At 33.6% G+C, this 25,802-nt stretch overlaps 1 long non-coding RNA gene across 4 annotated transcripts; it reads right to left on the bottom strand.

Annotated features, from left to right (window-relative positions):
- Positions 1-1,344: 1,344 nt before the first annotated feature.
- On the bottom strand, positions 1,345-23,258 carry LOC123895104. Of its 4 annotated transcripts, XR_006804102.1 has the most exons (5): positions 22,843-23,258; positions 22,184-22,455; positions 2,619-2,747; positions 1,768-2,145; positions 1,345-1,667 (listed from the first exon to the last, which is right to left on the bottom strand). It is a non-coding gene; the product is annotated as an uncharacterized LOC123895104 (long non-coding RNA). The 4 variants fall into 4 exon arrangements; XR_006804104.1 differs by lacking the exons at positions 2,619-2,747; positions 22,184-22,455; positions 22,843-23,258 and adding an exon at positions 2,341-2,612; XR_006804103.1 differs by lacking the exons at positions 2,619-2,747; positions 22,184-22,455; positions 22,843-23,258 and having other exon boundaries at positions 1,768-1,901; positions 2,030-2,604.
- Positions 23,259-25,802: the final 2,544 nt, after the last annotated feature.

Here is a 25,802-nt window from a genome sequence, read left to right as displayed (position 1 = left end):
AACCATTCATTTGATATCGAACAATCTAAATTACAAATACAATTTCATATATTAAAACAATCTCGACCGTCGATTTAAAATCGGACGATCCATATCTATTATAGCATAACATTGTTAGTGCATGAAATATCTTACCCTACCTTTCCGGAAGGACACGCCCTACTAACACGTCTTTTTTTATCTATCGTTTCTGCTTGGCTCGAAAGAAACAACATAACATGGATGGTTAGATTTACTTCTTCCAATCTACTTTCCTTTTCTCTTGGCAGTAACCTTACCGTACATATATGGCATCTCAAAGGGCATCCCTTTTTTTGCCCTTTAGGAACAACATTGTTTGTTTGTGTTTTTTTCATGCTTGTGGACACAACTACAATTATTTATTTTATGTTCTACTTTTTTAGTACAATTTTATAAATTAAAATCAAATTCGGTCAAAAAAATAATAAATTAAAATCAAATCTATATATGTCAATGAATAGGTAAATATTGTCATCAAAATTATATAAAACTAGTATAATACCTGTGCGTTCGCACGGGTCGCGGCATTGCCGCGATATTTTTTTATCGTAAGGCGAGTATTGTAAAGTACAAAATTAGTCCCATTATAAAATTATTCACCTTTACAAAAATAGACATCGTAAGGCGAGTATTGTATATGATAACTATATAGTAAGGTAATATTACTTGTGATATAAGACCTTAAATAATCTAATATTAAGTACAAAAAGAAATTAATATCGATTGATGATGATACAATACCTTAAATAAGATATTTATACTTGAATAAGTTTTTAGATATTCATCACGTCACGTCATGACATTGGAGAAAAATTTAAGGTGTAGATTATTAGCTTATGAAATTCCTTTAGATATTCCCCCCCCTCCCCCCCCCCCCCCCGCTTTTTTTTTGAAGAAATTATTAATTTAAACAAATTTGTGCACTACAACAAAAAAGGGGCTTTAATAGCACTTGTTTTGACTTTTAATAGCGCTTAAAAACGCTATTACTGATACCGCTATTATAGGTTCTGTACCTATAATAGCGCTTAAAAACGCTATCATTTGTCTACATTTAATAGCGCTTATTTATAAAACCGCTGTCGTACGTTGTTTTCTGCTTTCTTGGAAAGAGCTTTAATAGCGCTTTATTGTGAAACAGCTATTATAGGTCATATATTTAATAGCTCCCGTGCATAAAGCGCTATTATAGTCTTCAAATATACTAGCTTTAATAGCGCCCGCACCTACCTATAATAACGCTTTCTTGAATAAACGCTATTAAAAGTCTTTTTTAAAATAAAAAAAAAAATCCATTTTTTTTATTAGGCTATACTTGAATACAAAAAAAAAAAGAGCCAACAAATTTCATTGATTATAATTAAACACCACATAAGACATTCGAAGAGGTACCATACAAAAGTATTGGTTAGAAAATATGTTACTCAAATCTCTTTACAAGTTACTAGAATACAATGGATATCTTCAAATCCAAATATAATTTACATTTAAACTAATCAGTATATGAATTACAGAGCATTAAATGCATTGCTAAGCATTGATAAAGCCAAAATTCGAAAGCATGCCTTCACGAACAGTCCATATTCCTGCACAAACTCAGCTTCAGACCCTCCACTTCGAAATCATGCCTAGACCTCAATATAACTCTGAATTCCACCAAATCGACACCCAGACGAAGATAATTTCGTTAGCTATCCATAGAAACAAACCACACTAAGTTCAGAGTTACAGAGAGAGATTTATTACCGTTTGAGTGGAGCCCTGTCCCAAATACGGATTTTACACAACTTAAGCAATTCCTCTTGTTTTCTTGTTCCATCAACAGTCCTTCCAAGCTCCGACCTTCAATTCTTTTCTCCATTTCAATCAGTTCCCTAACACTTTCAATTACCCCAATTTACAGAGTATGTGTACATGCAATTGACCCCAAATGAGTGAAGGCTTTAAGGGTGAGTTTAGTGTTCATAAAAAGAGGGAAAGAGAGTGGAATTGAAATTACTAATTTTACCTTAGCTTTTAATACTCAAAACCAGCAGATTAAGATTGTTTCCAACACATGCAACCCTTTGGCCATGAGAGCACATGAAACTGGTTCAAGGTGTGGAGAGGAGAGAATCACGTTGCCTGAGAGAGAGAAAAGCAAGGGAAAGGTGAGTTCATGAAGAAGGGCAAATGAATCTGAAGCTACACATGCATTTCTCTTTGGTTGAGATTTGGATTTTTGTGTGGGGTGGAGTTAAGAAAGGGAATGAACGGACAGAGAAGAAAGAAGGGAATGGGTCTTCACTATACTGATGTTTGCTTCCTCCCAATACATACCTGTAATACTAGTCTTACTAGTAATGATACTTGTCCACTATACCCTCCAACTTATTACTAAAACATGTTTATGCCTTTGAACTATCTCATACTTTGATCAATAATTCTTCGAGTAACTTCAATCACCATTTCTAATTAATATTACTTATTTTAATTAAAGTCGGGTTGTTACACTTCATGACTGTAATAATAGAATGAGGTTACTATTGCAGCAACCATGGTAGAATGCAAATGATAACAGAACCAGTTGATTATGAATCTAAAGAAGGGGATTTTACCTCGAGAGTAGCAAGGATATACCTGAAGCCAAATGTAAGATGAAGTAAATAAATAACACTTGCAAACCACAAAACAGAAGAAAAGTAGAGAAGACAAGACCTGCCACCATCTTGTTTCTTACATTGTACCTGTTCAAACTTAAAATAGAGCAATTATACTTAATACTATTCAATTCCAACATTCTTCGGCTCCCTGGTAACCACTTAATCTTAACTATCTTTTGATTTTCTATAGAAGAATCACAGTTTATATCAAAGAAAGAATCTAGAAACACACACACACCAATACAGTTTCACATAAAACTAAAAGATGTATACTTCTATATATCTGATTAACAAAGCTTATTCTCAAATTCACAAAGCACAAAATACACTGTGCCTCAAAACAGAAGCACTGCAAGGCCAATAAAACACACATAGTAACGACCAGCAGGCACCGGAAGAAGCATATACAGGGACCAAAAAAACACCCAAAAAGAAAGTAATAGCAGGCCTCTTCGACGAACAACAACAAGAACAACAAAATTGAGAAAGCTGCTAGTTACCATACCTAATCATAAAGGACGACATCCTAGTAGTGATGTCAACACAGCTGTAATATATGGCAACCACAAACAAACCAAAACTACCCATTCTCAATACATACCACAAACACCAACCACACAACTAAATTGTAAGGCACCAAAAACCAGCCAAAGATACAACATTTCTAGCACCAAATGCCCAAGATGGAGACAAAAAAACAGAAGGCACACTAAAAAAAGCTAGCTACATCCAAACAAAGTACCCCTTGTTGGTGTAAGCCCTAGAGGCCAATTACTTATAATTGAATAATAGATGTATTGAATAATTTACTTATCAAATAAAAGGCTTTTCTTTATTTATTTTATATATGATAAAATGATAAAGTCCCTAGAATAGTCAGTTCACTTATGGAACGTTAAGTATGACTTAATCGTGAGATTCCATTAAATATAAGAACACTATTCTTAAACATATCCATAGTCAAGTTTTATTGTGAAATGGGATAACAATAAAGCATAAAGACTATTATGTTGGTAGACTGATGATCATATCTCACTGATCATGGATAATGAGTTATCAAGTCTTCACATAGATATAAATGTTAAGGGTAACTTTATATCGGATTGACCCACCATGAGAATACTACATAGAGTGTTATGAAATGTCATAAGTTTTCTCATAGTGATAAAAGGTGTATTCCACCCTTCGACCTGAAACCACTATGTACCCTAGATGCAGGAGTGTAATACCTTGTTGTCATTCAAACGTTATCCGTAACTGGATAATTATAAAGATGGTTGATGGGTATCCCACGAATCATGCTGAGGGACATGAGTGACCTAGATGGAATTTGTCCCTCCTACATAACGGGAGATATGTCTATGGGCCCAATATTGAACTAGACAAGGATGACATACTATGCCTTGTGTTCAATATAGACATGAGGACAAAAGGGTAATTGTGCACAAGATATTTATCACGGAAAGGTTAGTCAGATCACGTGACATTCCTATGACTTGGGTAACAGTGATGTGTTGCTAGATACCGCTCACTGTTTATAATATTACGATTAATATTATTGCCAACGTCATAAGAACCTACAGGGTCACACACATAAGGACAGTTAAGAAGGGAAAAATAAGTAAGACTTATTGTGGGGGTGCAGTTAGTGAAAAACGGTTATTGGGCTTGAGAAGCCCAATTTCGTGTAAACTAAAGACCTCATAAGAAACTCTATAAATAGAGCCTTATGAAGTTCAGAAGTTACACTTTTTGAAACCCTAACTGAGTTTAGAAAATTCTGAATTTCTCTAAACCCTAAACCGCACAAAATTCCCTCAGCCTTCATCCAAGAACAGCTAGCACTGTGAGATTGAAGGTTTCTGTTCGTGTGGACTAAGTGGAGGTGCTGCAAGTGCGGTGCTTGTGATCGATAAAGGCGGCCACAGTTTTGTTCTTCAAAGGTAATATTCTAGACCTGATCATGCTCATTCACAAGAATCCATTGATGGGAAATCTTAATTTTAAAATTCCGCTGCGTTTATAAAAGTGTTTTATGAAACGATTTCCTAACACCCCTCTCTAAAGCTACAAAAACAAATCCAATACAAAACTCTAATGCAGTCCGAATAGCAAAAAAACACAGGCAGTAGCTACACATCAAAAAATTGTAGCAACACAAAAATATAGAACAGCTGTAGCTAAAACACTAAGCATCACAGCTTGAAGATTTTGTTTGCCAAATTCACAACTTCTAAAGCACTAACCACCGGCTAACTCTGCGTAAGGTGATCAATCATAGTATTTTATTAATTGGACTAATGTAATAATAATAAATTGTGTGTTTATTGTTATTAAAGTTGCATGATGAATGGTTATGGCCTTAGTTCTTTTTCGTTTTATTTGGGATTTTAAATACGGCCTGCGTGTCGTGCCTCTCTTATATTTTCTTGATGTAAATTCTTTTCTCATCTCACTCCCTCGTATGAACACGAGTTTCTTGTAGTGATGTAATATAAGATTAGCAAATAGGACAGGAAGGACATCAATGAAGATCTATCTTGGAGAAGTATAGGTCATTCTTAGATATAGCATAGGTTCTCTCAATGGCTTGAGGGAACAATTACGCTAGGGGCCATAACCATATCATTTTATTATATTATGTATGTTGATGCATGTTATGAATGGAGTGACGTCATTGTATGTAAGCCGTGGTAAGGTGAGATCAAATTAATTATAAAAGCCCTCAAAGGAATTAATATTAAGTTTTATTGCTTTCCAACGAATAGCGCCCTTCAAGATCAATATCGATCAATGTAGGTTTTGCCAACGCGAAGTGCATTGTCAATATTGATAAGTTGCGGTGAGGTAATTTATTTATCCGATCGCTATTTAATGGGTCTAACTTAACTAAAGAAAATATAATAAGATTATATAACTTTAGAAGCAAGTATTGGGTTATTCCATGTGATGGATTAGAATAAGTGTTATTCACCCAATAGAAAGGATATGAGAGTTGTATGAGATACAATTGGAAAGGAGTTTCCTACCTAAATAACTAAGTTTTGTGTAATCAGCCCAACGCTGACTTAAAACGAAGTGAAATATGGATCTCATTCTCACTAGAAAATCTTCCAACGGGATTTTCCGAATCAAATGTCGAGGGTCATTTGTTTTGAGTAAAATAGTGAGAGAGCATGTTTAATTAAAGGCCTAATTAAATGTGTATTAAAATTGTTCAATACTTATATTTTCACTTTTATAATTGTAGATCACCATGTCAAACACCAATACTTCGAACAACATTTTGCGAAGCATTCTTGACAAAGAGAAATTGTCTGGGACAAATTTTCTTGATTGGCATCGTAACTTGAGGATAGTCCTCATGCACGAGAAAAAGCTGTATGCTATTGAGGAACCCCAACCTAACCCTGAGGATGAACCTGCCGCCAATGCTCCAAAGGCACAAAGGGATGCTTATCAGAAGCGTCTTGATGATGCCATGGATGCAAAGTGCCTCATGCTGGCTACCATGACCTCTGAGCTTCAGAAGCAACATGAGGACATGAATGCGTTCGATATGATCGAACACTTGAAAACGCTCTATCAAGAGCAAGCCAGGATTGAGAGGTTTGAGGTTTCCAAAGCCCTGTTTTCAGCCAAGCTATCTGAGGGATCTCTAGTAAGTCCACATGTGCTCAAGATGATTGGGTACGTGGGGAACTTAGAAAAATTGGGATTTCCACTTGGAAATGAGCTTGCAACTGATCTGATCTTGCAATCGTTGCCGGAGAGTTTTAATCAGTTTGTTCTGAACTTCACCATGTCGGACATGGAGAAGACTCTGCCACAACTGCTAGGCATGTTGAGGCAAGCTGAGCAGAATATGAAAACAAAAGGGAAGTCCAACCATGTTCTTATGATTGGCAATGGAAACAAAGGGAAGGGCAACAAAGGGAAGGGAGTCAAAGGGAAGGGCAAGGAAGTTGCCAAACCCAAACCTACCCCTAAAGCCTTGAAGCCCACTGGGGGAGTTGCAAAGGAGGGTAGGTGCTTCCACTGTAACAAGACTGGACATTGGAAGAGGAACTGCCCAAAATACCTGGAAGATAAAAAGAATGGAGTAGAGAGCTCTAATTCAGCAGGTATCTTTGTTATTGAAATTAATTTATCTACTTCTTCTACATGGGTATTAGATACCGGATGTGGTTCTCACATTTGTACTAATGTGCAGGGGCTGCAAAGGAGTAGAGGATTGGCTAAAGGTGAAGTTGACCTACGAGTGGGAAATGGAGCAAGAGTTGCCGCATTAGCTGTAGGAGTTTATAATTTGACTTTACCTTCTGGTTTAATAATACAGTTAGAGAACTGTTTTTATGTACCTGCCATTAGCAGGAATATTATTTCTGTTTCTTGTTTGGATAAACTTGGCTTTTCATTTACAATAAAGAACAATTGTTGCTCCATTTATTTAAATGATATTTTTTTATGCCACAGCACAAATGAGTAATGGATTATATATTCTTGATCTTGAAATGCCAATATATAACATTGATACAAAAAGGATTAAACCTAATGAGTTAAATCCTACATACCTTTGGCACTGTCGTTTAGGCCATATAAATGAGAAACGCATTTCCAAGCTCCATAAAGATGGGCTCTTGGATTCATTTGATTATGAATCTTTTGAAACATGCAGATCTTGCTTATTGGGAAAAATGACAAAGACCCCATTCACTGGTAAAGGTGAAAGGGCAAGTGATCTTTTGGCTCTCATACATACTGATGTATGTGGACCATTGAACACACATGCTAGAGGAGGTTTTCAATACTTCATCACATTTACTGATGACTACAGTAGATATGGATATGTGTATCTAATGAAGCATAAATCCGAATCCTTTGAAAAGTTCAAAGAATTTAAAAATGAAGTACAAAACCAACTAGGAAAGAAAATCAAAATCCTTTGATCAGATCGAGGAGGTGAGTATTTAAGCCTAGAGTTTGATGACCATCTAAAAGAGTGTGGGATCTTATCCCAACTCACTCCTCCTGGAACACCACAATGGAATGGTGTGTCTGAGAGAAGAAACCGAACCTTGTTGGACATGGTGCGGTCTATGATGAGTCACGCTGATCTTCCAAACTCCTTTTGGGGACACGCCCTATTAACAGCAGCTTATGAAGTAACAATGTTTGTCACAAGAAAGGGGGGTTTGAATTGTGACCTTTTAAAATTTAACTGCAAAACAATTTAAACACAATAACACACTATGATAGTAAATGGTTAGACTAACCGGAGAACGTTCTCCTTGAATGTAAGTGCAATAAAGTGATTTGTGTGAGTTAGTGTTTGCACAAATAAAAGAGTGAGGGAAGAGAGAATCACACAAAGAATTTATCCTGGTTCACCCCTTAATAGTATGGGCTACTCCAGTCCCCACTTGCGTGAGATTATCCACTATAATCTAGACCAAGATTACAGAAACTTCCCTTTGATCTAAGCCCAGATCAAAGACCCTTTATGATCTAAACCAAGATCACAAAGTAACCAGCTATAACCAGCTGCTCTACCTTTACAAGGTAACCTCAATCAATTATACCCAATTGATTTGAGAGAATCCTAAGGATTTATCAATGGTTTCTTGGATCTAAGCTTTTAATCACACCTAACCGGTTGTGAAGCTTACAAATGAATTACACTCACAATACTCATGAAATATAGATCCTATTTTTCTAGAGAGCTTGGAGTATGAGTGAAAAAGAAGAGACAAAGATACAACCACTTAAAAGTGAGTTGTGTACCAAAGTGGTCTCTTAAGATATTTGCTTTGTTGAAACTCAAAGGTTAGTTTGAGAAGCAAATAAAAACACTCAATATACCAGAAGTATAGATGAGAATGAAGATCTTTGAGTGTAGAAGAGTTTTATGACTTGTAGACAAAAACAAGTGTTTTATGATTTGTAGCTTGAACTCTTGCTCTTCTTGTGCAACCAACCATGCTATTTATAGATGGAGATGTCCCTCTGTAGTTTGAACATCAATTATAACCGTTGAGAGTATAGAAATAGCTGTTGTGAGAGAAACAAAACAGTCCATGTGAATCTGTCCTTTAGATGCTTCAGGAGATCATTCTTCCAATGGTCTCTGACTGTCACATTGTACTTGTTGGTCAGAAATATTCTTCCACCAACTGTCAATGAGTTGTCTCTGAGTGTATATCCTTTGCAAATGTATTTCCCATGTGGGAAAATAAGATTTGAATTCATTTGGATAAGATTGCCACCTAAGTGCAGAAACTGGGAGATCATTCTCCAGGACGTTGGAGACCATTCTCTGAGATGGTGTGGATAAGGTCCAACGAAAATATAGCTGTTGCAAGTTGTTGCAAGTTGTCAAACAGCTGTAAACTCTTCATCAAAGGCATAGAGTAGCCACTGTTCACTTGTCCTTCAAAGGACACATGAATAGTGAGATAAGTACTCTTTTATGGGAGAATGTAGCCACCCATGTCATAAGCTTGTACTTGGATCAGATGTGAAACTTCTATGCAAGCTGTATGTACTTGTTGCTGAGTTCTCATTGGTCTAGATTAACTTCTTTAATGATGTTCTTGGAGAACATAAAGCCTTGTTGCAAGATGTGAAGTTATTATTCCTTAAAGAAGCTTATTCGAGTAAGCTCAAGAACCAAAATTAATTCTTTACCTTAAATGACTTATTTGCACTGTTATGATCCTTTAATAAGTCCAACTTAAAAGTTCTTTCTTGTCTTGTACCAAGTTGACTTATGAAAAGTGATTATCCTTGAACACGCAAACTTGGGAGACCGTTCTGAGAACGTTCTACTGACTTATAAATAATTCAACCTTTGAAATGATTTCTTCTTCAAAGTTGATTCTTGTAATTGTGCTGAACTGATATGAATGCTCTTGAGGAAAATAAACATGTTCATGATGAGAACATTGTTTCATAAGAGTTGATAATATTTCTTTTCTTTATGAGAAGATAATATCTTCTTTGGTCAATCAACTTTGAATTCTTTTGTTGTTGCAAACTTCCCATAATTCTTCTTTGACGTTTTGCACACATTGTTGTTTGTTCAATGAGTATCTTTAAGATTATTTAGTGGAGGCGTGAGTGTACTCATCATTGAGAATGATTAAACTTTTATGCATTGTGCATAAGCTCTTTTGAAAACATCGTGGAAGATTATTCTCAAACATTGTCATCTTGACAAGCTTTGGTAGGATGATACTTTGAGTAGCTTTTGACGATCTTTCGTACATGCATCATTCCTTTTGATATTAATTGCAATTGTAATTCTTCAAAGCATGTAGTACAAAACTCAATATAAGTTTTGTCACACAACATCAAATATATTCTTTTGTAGCTTGTGATGCAGGTTTTTCCATCTTGATTCTTCAACTACGATCCTCTTAATCTTCCTTGAATATTTAATTCCCATTGTAAACCTTGTGGTGAAGATGAAGACTATTAACCATGAAGTTCACTTTCTTGCTTGAACGTTCGATGAATCCTCGTATGATTCAAACAACAGTCTTTAAAAATCTTCATGAAGCTTGTGATACTATTGTTGTAATTATCTGATGATACTCCAATTCTTTCATTGTTTGAGTATATAAAATGCACTTGTTGATGTGAGTGGCATCTAGCTCGTCCACTTTTATCATTATCTGTCTTTAAACAAAAACTCAAGTGCAACCATCAGTAGATCACCATTCATAAAACTTAACATTTATTCCATAAGGTTTGTTGTCATTAAAACACATATCAAAAAGGATTTTGCTTCAACAATCTCCCCCTTTTTGATGATGACAAACCTATTGAATAAATCTTATGTTTTATGGATGGATATAATAACAAATGCAAGAATGTTCATAGATATGCAATTAAGCTCCCCCTAAACACATGCAAGAGTTTAATGTTTATCATTTTAATTAAACTCCCCCTAAATACATGCAAGAGGTTAATTCATAACATTCTTCATTGATTAGTTCCATCTCACATTTCTCTCCCATCATATATATCTCTCCCCCTTTTGTCATCTATCAAAAAGTATTAAAAATAGTATGAAATTTGAAGTGCAATGATAGAGATCAAAAGTAAGAATATATTGCATATAGAAATCAGATAATTGGGAAGTTCTTTCACATATCAAACTTATCAAGTTTGCATTTAAGCATTAAAGCACATATCATGTACGATGATTAATAATTTTTTCAATCAATATTTCAATCATAACATGAATAATGATTATATTATATGTAAACACATGCAAGCAATTGATTTTTATTTTTTTAAAAAAATAGATGCTATACATTCTCGATTTTTAGAAAAAGTGGTTTTGATCTTAATAACAATGAAAGTTGTAAAGAAACACACATTTTAAAATTTAGAAAACTCCCCCTAAGTTTTATGAGATAGATATTCTCCAAATGTTTCAATTTCTTGGGTAGAGGTAACATTTCCTTTAAAACATGATTATTCTAAAAATGATGAACAAGACTATGTTGTAGTTATTTAAAGAATAAAAGATTATTTGAAAATTGTCCATGAACTTTTAAAATTAGAAAGAAAATGACGCATATTAGGAAGCTGTGAAATCAGAGTAAATTGAAAACATGTCAAAAACGATTTCTCTCTTTTTTGAATATTCTCACATTGAAGATGATTATTTTTCAAAGCAAAATATTGAAAGAATTATTATTTGTAAAAAAAAAGTTTGTTCACGTGTCAACTTTGACAACATAACACACAAGTCTAGAAATATGATCAAACATTAAAATCAACACTTTGATGTTAAGAAATAGTCAAATTGTGAGTTTAAAAAGATAATGTGTAACAATTTTTCTTCTTAGACCAAATTGTAATCTTATGGAGAGTAGAAACATAAGTTATTCTCATGAAGACCGGTCATTTGGTCTTTTGTTAAAATCCTTCAAAGAAAAATCCAACAAAAAATGGATATTCATGTAAAATCATTGAAGAATGATCTTTAGATAAAGCCATATCAAAGTCTCAATTTTTTGAAAACCATATTCAATAAGTTACACTTGCATCAAGCAAAATATATATATATATAAATCAAGATGTGTAACAAAAATGGTTTCATCCAAAGCTTTATATTGAGATAAGTGTTCATACATAAGACTTGTAGAAATAATATTTTTCATAAAAGGTGTACTATCAGTCAAGCTTATGTAATAACGAAATACGACATATACAATTGATTATCATGAGTTTTTGTCATTTTTATTGTTTTAAAATTTTTGGCCTATCATGAAGGATAATTAAGAGACTAACTCCAAAAATTATTCATTGATTATTAAGAATAAGTTTTCATTAAGCACATAACATGTCTTGCACTTAAAAAAATATTAATCAACGATGTAATTAATGCACCAATTTTTTAAAACATTTTTCTCAAGACAAAGAAAAAAAAAAAAGAAATTGGACAAGTGTTAATTTAATTGTCTTTTGGCAAGTCAAAATAAAAACTGATCATTTAAAAAAAAAAAAATGACCAAGTATATGGAGAAAATCTAACTTGGTAAAACAACAAAATTTAGATAGCAATATAAGTATAATCTTTTTGAAATAGTATTGCTTATAAGGGTTTAAAAGGTGATTTTGCACAACAATGATGTTTATTCATTTCTCACTTATCATGATAATTTAAAGAGATAATTTTGCAATGTGTGAACAGAAATCATAGTATGTGTGAATCAAGATTGCAAAACTTATTGCATTTAAGCTATGAATTTAGCATATGCATATACAAATCATGACAAAAAATGATGTATCATTTAAGCTTTAAAGTTATATATATGCATGGAGAAAATTCATGATGCATTATAGATATCAAGATTATCCAATCAATCACATACTAACATTGCATAAAGATATTCAAGCTTATTATGATGCAAATGTTCTAAGATTCAAAAGTGTACCTCATTAGATGGATTTCCTCAAGTGAGATTCAATAATGAGAGAATCTTTAATTATTTTGTAATTCCACCATATGCTCATCATTGTAAATAGAGGACCCTTGATTGATGATTGAGGAGAGAAGATTTATCCTTTAATGCATTCTCCAATGTTGAGTAAATTCATCCTCTTAGATATTCTCTAAGAAATATCATCCTTGTAGAGTAACTTTAGGTAATATGGATGACTAGGACCTTAATTTTTAGAACAATTTACTCATGACACAATGTTGTAGCCAGAAACATTGTGATTTCATCACCATTTGATTTTCCTTAAGAACGTTGTGATTTTTCAAGAATGACATCCATATGTATATTCATCTTTTACTTTATTCAAAAGAAAATTTAGTTCTCATTCCATCAATAGTGTTTTTAACCAATTCCTTTAAAAGTTCAAAACTGATAAAAAAGATTCTAAAGATTCTTGGGTAGAATTCACCAATGGTGAAAAGAGTGATTGGTTAATCGGGTAGGTTGTAAAAGTAAAACCTTCAAATGTCATAGCAAAGATTTGAAAAGAGATTAATCCAAGATTAATGTCAATGGTAAAATCAATGAGATGCAAAGGTAAAAGAAGGGTAGGAATGAAATTGGTTATCTTCAAGTAAAACTTCTTTGTTTTGGTAGGGAGAACATTCTTAGAATGATCTGCTGGAACACAACTTCAAGTGACTCATTCAAGTTACTTTCTTTTTCAAATTATTCTCCTTTTTATATATATATGTATATATATGAAAAACATTTTCAAAGTCAAAGATAATGCAAGATTTGATCATTTCCTTCTTGAGAGTTGACGAGGAAGATTCTTTCATTTAAGTACCAAAAGCATTAAACATCTCCATGATTAATTAATTTCTTCAAAATTTCAAAGTGTTGTACCAATACCATTTCCAATGGAGAAGGTTATTAAAATATGGAGATATGATATTATAATATATTAACACCATTAACATGTCTTATCTTATTGTTTGACTCATCAAAAATAATATGCATTTGTTTTTCAAATATGAGTTTTGAGATTGTATATTCTATAATCTTTAGTGAATGTAAAGAGGGTAGTATCCCTAAAACTATGCTTTTGTTATGTTAAAACAATTTTCTCAATGTTTTCTTTACTATGTAAAAAATATAATTAATATAAAATTATGATATGATTGAATTTCTATATTTTTAAAATGGCATGGATTTTACTCAAGATAGAAACATGATTCAAAAACATAGCATGCAATATATATGGTTTCTTTCAAAAGTGTTTTTCAAGTCTAGATTAAAAATATTTCAATCAATTATTTTTTATCTATAACAACTATACTTTTGTAGAGTTTTAAAGCAAGAAAAATAAAGTGAAATACTTATTTTGATCAAAACATGTTTTGAAAGAAGGTTTTTCAAAATCTCCTCATGATCACTATTTATACAAAATGACTTTTGAGATTAAAATTTGAATCATTTTTCAAAGAGCTCAAAAGGTATAGAAGACATCACTCTTATGCGTTAAAAATAAATTCCAAGTGAATCTTTGAATAAATTCTCAAGTATTACAAAGTCATAAGACTTGTAGTTTAGAAAAGACAAAATAAATTAGTATAAAGTAGTTTCAAGAATTTATGGTTGAAAAAGAATTTTTGAAATGAACACTACTCTTGTCATAATAAATACAAGTTTCATAAACTTAATCCTTTTCTCAATCAGTTTGTTTGAAAAATATCTTACTAGACCAAATTTGAATAAATTTGCTATAGTTTTCATACTTACTTGACAAACTCTTTTTATGCCAAAATCGTTTGTCTTTTTCAAAACACATGAAAACATGATTTGGTTTTAAAATTCATCTAATTATATAAACAAAGATTTTTAAAAGAAAGATCATGATCAGAAGAATGAATGTGAAATAACTTCAATTTTAATTTTGATAACATGTAGAGAAGTTATGTGTTTGAGTTTTAACCATATCAATCATCTTTAATTTATGCAAAAATAATTTTACTAATGATACATGTACCTTTGGTTTGATTTTGGTCAATGATTCCAAAGGCCGCAGATTCACCGTTACTCCTTTTTAAATATGAGGAAATATTGTCTTTCTAAAGTCATACTCATTGAGTATTACTTTTCCAAGCTTCAAAATTTTTTCTTGATTACTTGGAAACATTCCTGCAACACAAGTTAGTAATGATTTTGGTACCCATAATGATTTGGGTCCTTGGAGGTTAGTGTTATTCTTCTTATAGGATTTCTTCTTATGATAATAAGTTGATCTCTTATAGGAAGTTTTGGAGTAAGAATGTCTTTGTAGAATGTTCTGAGAATGTTCTTTTCTTTTGAATTTTTTCTTAAAACAAAAGGATTCAATATGATCATATTTCCAACAATATGAGCATTTGTATCTTTGTATTTTTTGATCTTTATGATGAGCAATAAAATTCTCAGATGGCTCTTGTTTTTGAAAAGTTTTACAACCTAAACTAGTTTTTCCAAAAGTTACTACTTGTAATTCCTTTATGTTTTGAAAAGTTCGTATAGAATTTATAAACCTTGTTGTGTCATTTTTCAAATCTAAAACATTTTCTTTCAAAACAACAATCTCTTCATGGATTTTAGAACATTTTGGAAGTTGATTTGAGAATTGTTTCTCATTACTAATATTTTGTTGTTCAAACATTTTCAAATGAGAGTATTGCAATTCTTGAATAGTTTTAAAATATTTATCATTCAAGATTTGTAGTTTCTCATTTTCTTTCTTTATCTTAAACAATTGATTTTCTAAAAATGTACATTTTTTTTTTTATAAACAGATTGAGTCTTTTAGAAGACTATCAAATTCAACATCCCTTTCTATACATAAAAAACAAGGTTTAGAATTTGTTACCTCTTCATTTACCATTAGACACGTGCTTTCTTTTTCCTCTTGATTTGCAGGTTTAGACATTACTTCCTTCCTGAATCTTTTCCTCAAGCACTTGTTAGATGCTTAGCTTTTAGAGGTAGTGCTCTGATACCAATTGAAGTAACAATGTTTGTCACAAGAAAGGGGGGTTTGAATTGTGACCTTTTAAAATTTAACTGCAAAACAATTTAAACACAATAACACACTGTGATAGTAAATGGTTAGACTAACCGGAGAACGTTCTCCTTGAATGTAAGTGCAATAAAGTGATTTGTGTGAGTTAGTGTTTGCACAAATAAAAGAGTGAGGGAAGAGAGAATCACACAAAGAATTTATCCTGGTTCACCCCTTAATAGTATGGGCTACTCCAGTCCCCACTTGCGTGAGATTATCCACTATAATCTAGACCAAGATTACAGAAACTTCCCTTTGATCTAAGCCCAGATCAAAGACCCTTTATGATCTAAACCAAGATCACAAAGTAACCAGCTATAACCAGCTGCTCTACCTTTACAAGGTAACCTCAATCAATTATACCCAATTGATTTGAGAGAATCCTAAGGATTTATCAATGGTTTCTTGGATCTAAGCTTTTAATCACACCTAACCGGTTGTGAAGCTTACAAATGAATTACACTCACAATACTCATGAAATATAGATCCTATTTTTCTAGAGAGCTTGGAGTATGAGTGAAAAAGAAGAGACAAAGATACAACCACTTAAAAGTGAGTTGTGTACCAAAGTGGTCTCTTAAGATATTTGCTTTGTTGAAACTCAAAGGTTAGTTTGAGAAGCAAATAAAAACACTCAATATACCAGAAGTATAGATGAGAATGAAGATCTTTGAGTGTAGAAGAGTTTTATGACTTGTAGACAAAAACAAGTGTTTTATGATTTGTAGCTTGAACTCTTGCTCTTCTTGTGCAACCAACCATGCTATTTATAGATGGAGATGTCCCTCTGTAGTTTGAACATCAATTATAACCGTTGAGAGTATAGAAATAGCTGTTGTGAGAGAAACAAAACAGTCCATGTGAATCTGTCCTTTAGATGCTTCAGGAGATCATTCTTCCAATGGTCTCTGACTGTCACATTGTACTTGTTGGTCAGAAATATTCTTCCACCAACTGTCAATGAGTTGTCTCTGAGTGTATATCCTTTGCAAATGTATTTCCCATGTGGGAAAATAAGATTTGAATTCATTTGGATAAGATTGCCACCTAAGTGCAGAAACTGGGAGATCATTCTCCAGGACGTTGGAGACCATTCTCTGAGATGGTGTGGATAAGGTCCAACGAAAATATAGCTGTTGCAAGTTGTTGCAAGTTGTCAAACAGCTGTAAACTCTTCATCAAAGGCATAGAGTAGCCACTGTTCACTTGTCCTTCAAAGGACACATGAATAGTGAGATAAGTACTCTTTTATGGGAGAATGTAGCCACCCATGTCATAAGCTTGTACTTGGATCAGATGTGAAACTTCTATGCAAGCTGTATGTACTTGTTGCTGAGTTCTCATTGGTCTAGATTAACTTCTTTAATGATGTTCTTGGAGAACATAAAGCCTTGTTGCAAGATGTGAAGTTATTATTCCTTAAAGAAGCTTATTCGAGTAAGCTCAAGAACCAAAATTAATTCTTTACCTTAAATGACTTATTTGCACTGTTATGATCCTTTAATAAGTCCAACTTAAAAGTTCTTTCTTGTCTTGTACCAAGTTGACTTATGAAAAGTGATTATCCTTGAACACGCAAACTTGGGAGACCGTTCTGAGAACGTTCTACTGACTTATAAATAATTCAACCTTTGAAATGATTTCTTCTTCAAAGTTGATTCTTGTAATTGTGCTGAACTGATATGAATGCTCTTGAGGAAAATAAACATGTTCATGATGAGAACATTGTTTCATAAGAGTTGATAATATTTCTTTTCTTTATGAGAAGATAATATCTTCTTTGGTCAATCAACTTTGAATTCTTTTGTTGTTGCAAACTTCCCATAATTCTTCTTTGACGTTTTGCACACATTGTTGTTTGTTCAATGAGTATCTTTAAGATTATTTAGTGGAGGCGTGAGTGTACTCATCATTGAGAATGATTAAACTTTTATGCATTGTGCATAAGCTCTTTTGAAAACATCGTGGAAGATTATTCTCAAACATTGTCATCTTGACAAGCTTTGGTAGGATGATACTTTGAGTAGCTTTTGACGATCTTTCGTACATGCATCATTCCTTTTGATATTAATTGCAATTGTAATTCTTCAAAGCATGTAGTACAAAACTCAATATAAGTTTTGTCACACAACATCAAATATATTCTTTTGTAGCTTGTGATGCAGGTTTTTCCATCTTGATTCTTCAACTACGATCCTCTTAATCTTCCTTGAATATTTAATTCCCATTGTAAACCTTGTGGTGAAGATGAAGACTATTAACCATGAAGTTCACTTTCTTGCTTGAACGTTCGATGAATCCTCGTATGATTCAAACAACAGTCTTTAAAAATCTTCATGAAGCTTGTGATACTATTGTTGTAATTATCTGATGATACTCCAATTCTTTCATTGTTTGAGTATATAAAATGCACTTGTTGATGTGAGTGGCATCTAGCTCGTCCACTTTTATCATTATCTGTCTTTAAACAAAAACTCAAGTGCAACCATCAGTAGATCACCATTCATAAAACTTAACATTTATTCCATAAGGTTTGTTGTCATTAAAACACATATCAAAAAGGATTTTGCTTCAACAGCTTATACACTTAACCGTGTTCCTTCTAAAACGGTTGAAAAGACACCATATGAGATATGGAGTGGCAAGAGACCACATATGTCTTACTTAAAGATTTGGGGTTGCGAAGTTTATGTAAAACGTCAAATTTCTACTAAACTTGAACCTAAATCTGACAAGTGCTTCTTTGTGGGATATCCAAAAGAAACAAAAGGATATCACTTCTACAATCCTTCTGAGGGCAAAGTGTTTGTCGCTCGAACAGGAGTATTCCTAGAAAAGGACTTTGTTTCCAAAGGAATCAGTGGGAGGAAAGTAGATCTTGAAGAAATTCACGATCCACAAAGTAGTGACACACCAATGGAGGAACAAGAGCAGGATGCACAAGATGTTGTGACAGAAAATCCTGCTCATGTAACACAAGAACCACGTAGGTCCAACAGGATACGTCAAGAACCTGAAAGATATGGATATTTCATATCGGAACAAGGCGATGTATTACTCATGGATCAAGATGAGCCTGTGACTTACCAAGAGGCCATCACTGGCCCTGAATCTGAGAAGTGGCTTGAAGCCATGAAATCTGAAATGGATTCCATGTACACAAATCAAGTTTGGAACTTGGTGGAAGCTCCTGATGGGATTAAACCCATAGGATGCAAGTGGGTCTTCAAGAAGAAGACTGACATGGATGGAAAGGTACAGACCTACAAAGCGCGATTGGTTGCTAAAGGTTTCAAACAAATTCATGGGGTAGACTATGATGAAACATTTTCACCAGTTGCGATGATCAAATCCATTCGGATCTTACTTGCCATCGCTGCATACTATGATTATGAAATCTGGCAGATGGATGTAAAAACTGCCTTCCTTAATGGGAGTCTCCTTGAGGATGTGTATATGACACAACCTGAAGGCTTTTGCATTCCAGGAGAAGCCAAAAAGATATGCAAATTACAGCGATCAATCTACGGATTGAAGCAAGCTTCCAGAAGTTGGAATCTTCGTTTTGATGAAACTGTAAAACAGTACGGATTCATTCAAAATGAAGATGAGCCTTGTGTTTACAAGAAGGTTAGTGGGAGCATAGTCGCATTCCTAGTATTATATGTAGATGACATATTACTAATAGGAAACGACATCCCTACCTTGCAACAAATTAAAACTTGGTTAGGGAATTGCTTTTCTATGAAAGATCTGGGTGAAGCAGCCTATATATTAGGAATAAGAATCTATAGAGATAGATCACAAAAACTGCTTGGCCTGAGCCAGAGTACATACATAGATAAAGTGTTAAGACGCTTTAATATGCATGATTCCAAGAAAGGATTCATTCCTATGCAACATGGCCTATGTCTTTCAAAGACACAGTCTCCTTCATCTAAAGAAGAAAGAGACCGCATGAGTAAGATCCCTTATGCATCGGATATAGGATCTATCATGTATGCCATGATATGTACTCGACCAGATGTTTCATATGCCTTAAGCGCAACAAGCCGTTATCAGTCTGATCCTGGTGAGGCTCATTGGGTGGCTGTCAAGAACATCCTTAAATACTTAAGGAGGACTAAAGACTCATTCCTAATATATGGAGGCCAAGAAGAGCTAAATGTAATTGGTTACACTGATGCTAGCTTCCAAACAGATAGGGATGACTTTAGGTCGCAATCAGGCTATGTGTTTTGCATAAATGGTGGCGCTGTGAGCTGGAAGAGTTCAAAGCAAGATACAGTTGCTGATTCTACAACCGAAGCTGAGTACATCGCTGCATCAAATGCAGCAAAGGAAGCTGTTTGGATAAAGAAGTTCATTACTGAACTTGGTATATTCCCTAGTATTGTGGATCCCATTGAATTATTTTGTGACAACAATGGTGCAATCGCACAAGCTAAGGAACCTAGATCTCACCAAAAGTCCAAACACATACTCAGGCGCTATCATCTTATTCGAGAAATAATTGATAGAGGAGATGTGAAAATATGCAGAGTACCAACACTTGACAATGCTGCTGATCCACTTACAAAGCCTCTTGCTCAGCCGAAGCATGAGGGCCACACTAGGGGCATAGGTATTAGGAGTATGCCTGATTGGCTCTAGTGCTAGTGGGAGATTGTTGGTGTAAGCCCTAGAGGCCAATTACTTATAATTGAATAATAGATGTATTGAATAATTTACTTATCAAATAAAAGGCTTTTCTTTATTTATTTTATATATGATAAAATGATAAAGTCCCTAGAATAGTCAGTTCACTTATGGAACGTTAAGTATGACTTAATCGTGAGATTCCATTAAATATAAGAACACTATTCTTAAACATATCCATAGTCAAGTTTTATTGTGAAATGGGATAACAATAAAGCATAAAGACTATTATGTTGGTAGACTGATGATCATATCTCACTGATCATGGATAATGAGTTATCAAGTCTTCACATAGATATAAATGTTAAGGGTAACTTTATATCGGATTGACCCACCATGAGAATACTACATAGAGTGTTATGAAATGTCATAAGTTTTCTCATAGTGATAAAAGGTGTATTCCACCCTTCGACCTGAAACCACTATGTACCCTAGATGCAGGAGTGTAATACCTTGTTGTCATTCAAACGTTATCCGTAACTGGATAATTATAAAGATGGTTGATGGGTATCCCACGAATCATGCTGAGGGACATGAGTGACCTAGATGGAATTTGTCCCTCCTACATAACGGGAGATATGTCTATGGGCCCAATATTGAACTAGACAAGGATGACATACTATGCCTTGTGTTCAATATAGACATGAGGACAAAAGGGTAATTGTGCACAAGATATTTATCACGGAAAGGTTAGTCAGATCACGTGACATTCTTATGACTTGGGTAACAGTGATGTGTTGCTAGATACCGCTCACTGTTTATAATATTACGATTAATATTATTGCCAACGTCATAAGAACCTACAGGGTCACACACATAAGGACAGTTAAGAAGGGAAAAATAAGTAAGACTTATTGTGGGGGTGCAGTTAGTGAAAAACGGTTATTGGGCTTGAGAAGCCCAATTTCGTGTAAACTAAAGACCTCATAAGAAACTCTATAAATAGAGCCTTATGAAGTTCAGAAGTTACACTTTTTGAAACCCTAACTGAGTTTAGAAAATTCTGAATTTCTCTAAACCCTAAACCGCACAAAATTCCCTCAGCCTTCATCCAAGAACAGCTAGCACTGTGAGATTGAAGGTTTCTGTTCGTGTGGACTAAGTGGAGGTGCTGCAAGTGCGGTGCTTGTGATCGATAAAGGCGGCCACAGTTTTGTTCTTCAAAGGTAATATTCTAGACCTGATCATGCTCATTCACAAGAATCCATTGATGGGAAATCTTAATTTTAAAATTCCGCTGCGTTTATAAAAGTGTTTTATGAAACGATTTCCTAACACCCCTCTCTAAAGCTACAAAAACAAATCCAATACAAAACTCTAATGCAGTCCGAATAGCAAAAAAACACAGGCAGTAGCTACACATCAAAAAATTGTAGCAACACAAAAATATAGAACAGCTGTAGCTAAAACACTAAGCATCACAGCTTGAAGATTTTGTTTGCCAAATTCACAACTTCTAAAGCATGATAAGAAATCAAACATTGTAGGCATAGTCTTTTTTTTTTTTTTGACTAAATGGTAAGCATGGTCTTATCCTCCATTTAATTTGATTTCAAAGCATCTTTTTCTAAAGTTCTAATTCTAATATATATCAAATATATTCTTTGTAAATATGAAGTTCAATACACATGATGGGCATAATAGGCTCACTAGTCCAAATATGAAAAATAACAAACCACAAATACAAAACAATCGCTTTAAACCCTAAATTAATTGTAGTAACAAACCACAAACCAATCACCTAAAACCCTAAATCAATTGTAGTAACATACCACAAAGAGCAAAAGTGGAGGAAGAAGAGGCATCCTGCAGTAGTCAGAGCTAAAAAATTCAAAGAAATCTGCAATTGAACATAGGGCTCAAGAATAGAAACTTTATAAGTACAGAGAGATGAAGAAATATATATTAGCCACCCATCAAAGCCTAAATGAACAGCAAGCTCTGCCAGACGTTCTGCATACATTTGTGCAGACTCCTTTGTTGAAAGTAGTATATCACAGTTAGCCTTTCTCTCATCCCATTCAGTGATGAAAGTCCCCAACACCTAAAATATCAAATATGTATGAGCAGCCTAAAGCAGAAAAATCAATCCTACCCCCCCACCCTGCCAAACAATCCAATGAACTAAAGATAAGTGCAATTAAAAATCTACTAGCCTGATATGGAACAACCAGAAGTGGAATTAAAAATCTACTAGCCTGATATGGAACAATGAACTAAAGATAAGTGCAATTAAAAATCACAATTTAATATTTTCCACTAAACATGTTCAACAACACCAGCACTGCAGTTGAAAAAATCACATCCAAATAGCCAACACTCAAAAACAACTTTGTCTACTAAATTAAATCAATTTTGCAAATTCAATTTTCTCAAACTTCTATAATGTGAGCTATATCCAACATATACTGTAACTTATCCCTAAGCATACCTTAATGACAACAATTTGAGTTGTAAGAGCACGGCGACGAAGAGAATTTATGGGTTATGGGATAGGGTTCACAGTGGTTTCTGGGTTCTTGGATATTAGGATTGACGAGGGTGATTGGAGAAGATGAGTGTGATTGGAGAAGAGGAACGATTAATGGGAAACGATTGCTCTAACTTCGATTTCTCTGAGTTCTGATTGCTCTGAGTTTGATTATAGAGGAACGATTTCTATCGAAGTTCGATCCTTTAAGTTTGAAGCTAGAAGACGATTGATTTCGAATCTATGGTTTGAGTTCAATGTTTCCTAGGAATGGTTTGAAAGAAGCTAGAAGAAGTTGATTTTGTTTCTAGGATTTGAGTTCTATGTTTGCTGGAAGTGGTTTGAAGATCGTGGGATTGAGATTGGGAGTGCGAAAATTTGATAGATCTCTGTTTTTTTTTTTTAATTATTATTTAATTAATATATTATATTATTATTGTTAGCAACAAGGGGTCAAGGGTTCGAGACCCACCCACGACAGGTTTTTATTTATGAATTTCATCTACTATAGCGGTTACGTAAAATGCGCTATTATAAGGTATCAACTTTAATAGCACTTTTTCAGAAGTGCTATTATAAAGCTGCGCGTTTATGGCTTTAATAGCGGTTTTTAACAAAACGCTATTATAGTATACTTTGGTTCAAGGATTTAACAGCGCTTTTCCCAAAAGCGCTATAGTAAGGCCTCCGATTTATGTTTTAATAGCGCTTTTTCAATAAGCGCTATTAAATGGGCGCTATTAAAACTCCTTTTTGTAGTAGTGGTGGTTATACATGTCCTTGGTATGACTATATATGAGTATAAATATACGTATCGTAGAAATTATCCAAAAATAGACATCCTTATTAATATATGAGTAAAATATGGGGTCTTTATAAATCACAAAAAAAAAATATAGGTCCACGTATTAATATACAAGTACAAATATAAGTTCGTAGAAATAAAACAAAAAAAAAATAGTTCCTCCTATTAGTCTTTTTTTTTTTTGTTTGGTTACAAAACAGGTTCCTCGTATTAATCTAATATTAAGTACAAAAAAAAATCAATATTAATTGATGACACAATACCTTAAATAAGATATTTGTACTTGAATCATTTTTTAGATATTAACTATATATGGGTCAGAAATTGCAGACGTGCAGGATCCGAAGCGATTACTAGAATGGAATATTCTAAAGCATTGGCTTCTGAAAGAATTTGAACCTATGTAGCATGGGTACTCCTAAAATGGTGAAGTACACTACCGGGTACGTACCGGTACCGGATACTCCATGATACTCGTATGGTACGCACCGATTATGTATCCATTTTTATTTGGTTGATTTATGATGATGAATATGGAAAAAACATATTGACGGTTGAAAAATCTCTTAAAATATTATAATTTTTTATTATATTTCAATTATCTCTCATTTTTTATGAAAATGGTTGAGACGGTGGAGAAAAAAATAAATCTTCAAAGCATGATGATAATAATTCTCTTAAAAATAATTTTTCTAATATTTTATACTAACGTACCCGTATCTTAAATTTTCTAAAAATGTCATACCGCGTACCGGTACCCGTACCGGATACCGGTACCGTACCCGTACCTAGGCAACATAGATTTGAACTAATTGATATTACACGTTTTTTTTTTTTTTGATAAGTAAAATTTGAATTATAAGGAGTACATGGGGTACTCAACCCTTACAATTCAAGATTAATCACATTAAATACAATCAAAGCAAGCTAACGGATTATTGCACCATTCTGAGAAAACAACATTAACATCACTACCTCGGCCTATGAACCAAAACCAAGAAATATAAATAATTTGGTCCACTAAAGTAGCTATATTAACATGTTCACCTTTAAACAATATATTATTGCGCATACGCCATATGCTCCATGTCGTCGCTAACCAAATAATATGTCGGAATCCTTTGCTAAATTTACCTCTTGCAATGTCTCCAAACAAAATAAAATGTTGAGGGATATCTTCAAAAGATAAGCAGTTTCTGTTCATCCACCTAAATATGTTATGCCACACTTGTTGAGTCACTTGACAATTGAAAAAAATATGTTGAGAATCCTCCACCTCCCTAAAGCAGAAAATACAGCATCTCTCATAATTATTGGTGATAATACCTCTCATAATTGATATTACACGTTGATCATACATCAATGTTAGTATGTTAATGCATATGAAATTTAACTCATCGACAAATTTGTCTGTGATAATTAAATGTGTAAGAACTAATAATTAACTAAAACTCTACTATATTTTTTTGTACCCATATTATTCATGTGAACTATCTATCAATTTTGCTGATGATTAATTTTTTCAAAAAACCTAGCTAGTTGACTACATTCAGTGGCGACTCTAGGAATAATATTAAGCCTGGGCACAATTTTAACCACAAATATACGAATGTTTATTGGTTTATAGTGCCTCTTTCATTTTTGATACACAACTATTATAATAACTAGTAACATATTTGTGCGTGAGACGTATCACAATAAATAAATAAACACAGCCATTTTCATTGGTAACCAAACACAAAAGGTTTGAAAATGGTTCTGGTTTCTTGACATGGTTTGTGATCCTATTCAATGCATGGGTATGAAAATTTTCAAACATGGTTTGTGATCCTATTCAATGCATGGGTATGAAAATTTTCAAATCATTGTTTTTGAATTGGACCAAAAACATAACTTTAATGAACACTTTTTTTTTTATATAGAAATATAAATCTAATCAACATAACTCATTATTCGTGTGAGCTATCTATCAATTTAGCTGATGATTAATCTCTTCAGAAAACCGAATTGACTACATTCATATTGCCTTTCATTTTTCTATTTTTTATTTGTTTACTTTTCCCGTCAGTATCCGGCCTACTGGACTCCTTAATCTGGTTCGAGTGTCAGTTCTGAC

Source organism: Trifolium pratense, linkage group LG7 (assembly GCF_020283565.1).
Source record: "Trifolium pratense cultivar HEN17-A07 linkage group LG7, ARS_RC_1.1, whole genome shotgun sequence".
NCBI classification, from domain to species: Eukaryota; Viridiplantae; Streptophyta; class Magnoliopsida; order Fabales; family Fabaceae; genus Trifolium; species Trifolium pratense.
This window is presented reverse-complemented; position numbering and strand designations above follow the sequence as displayed.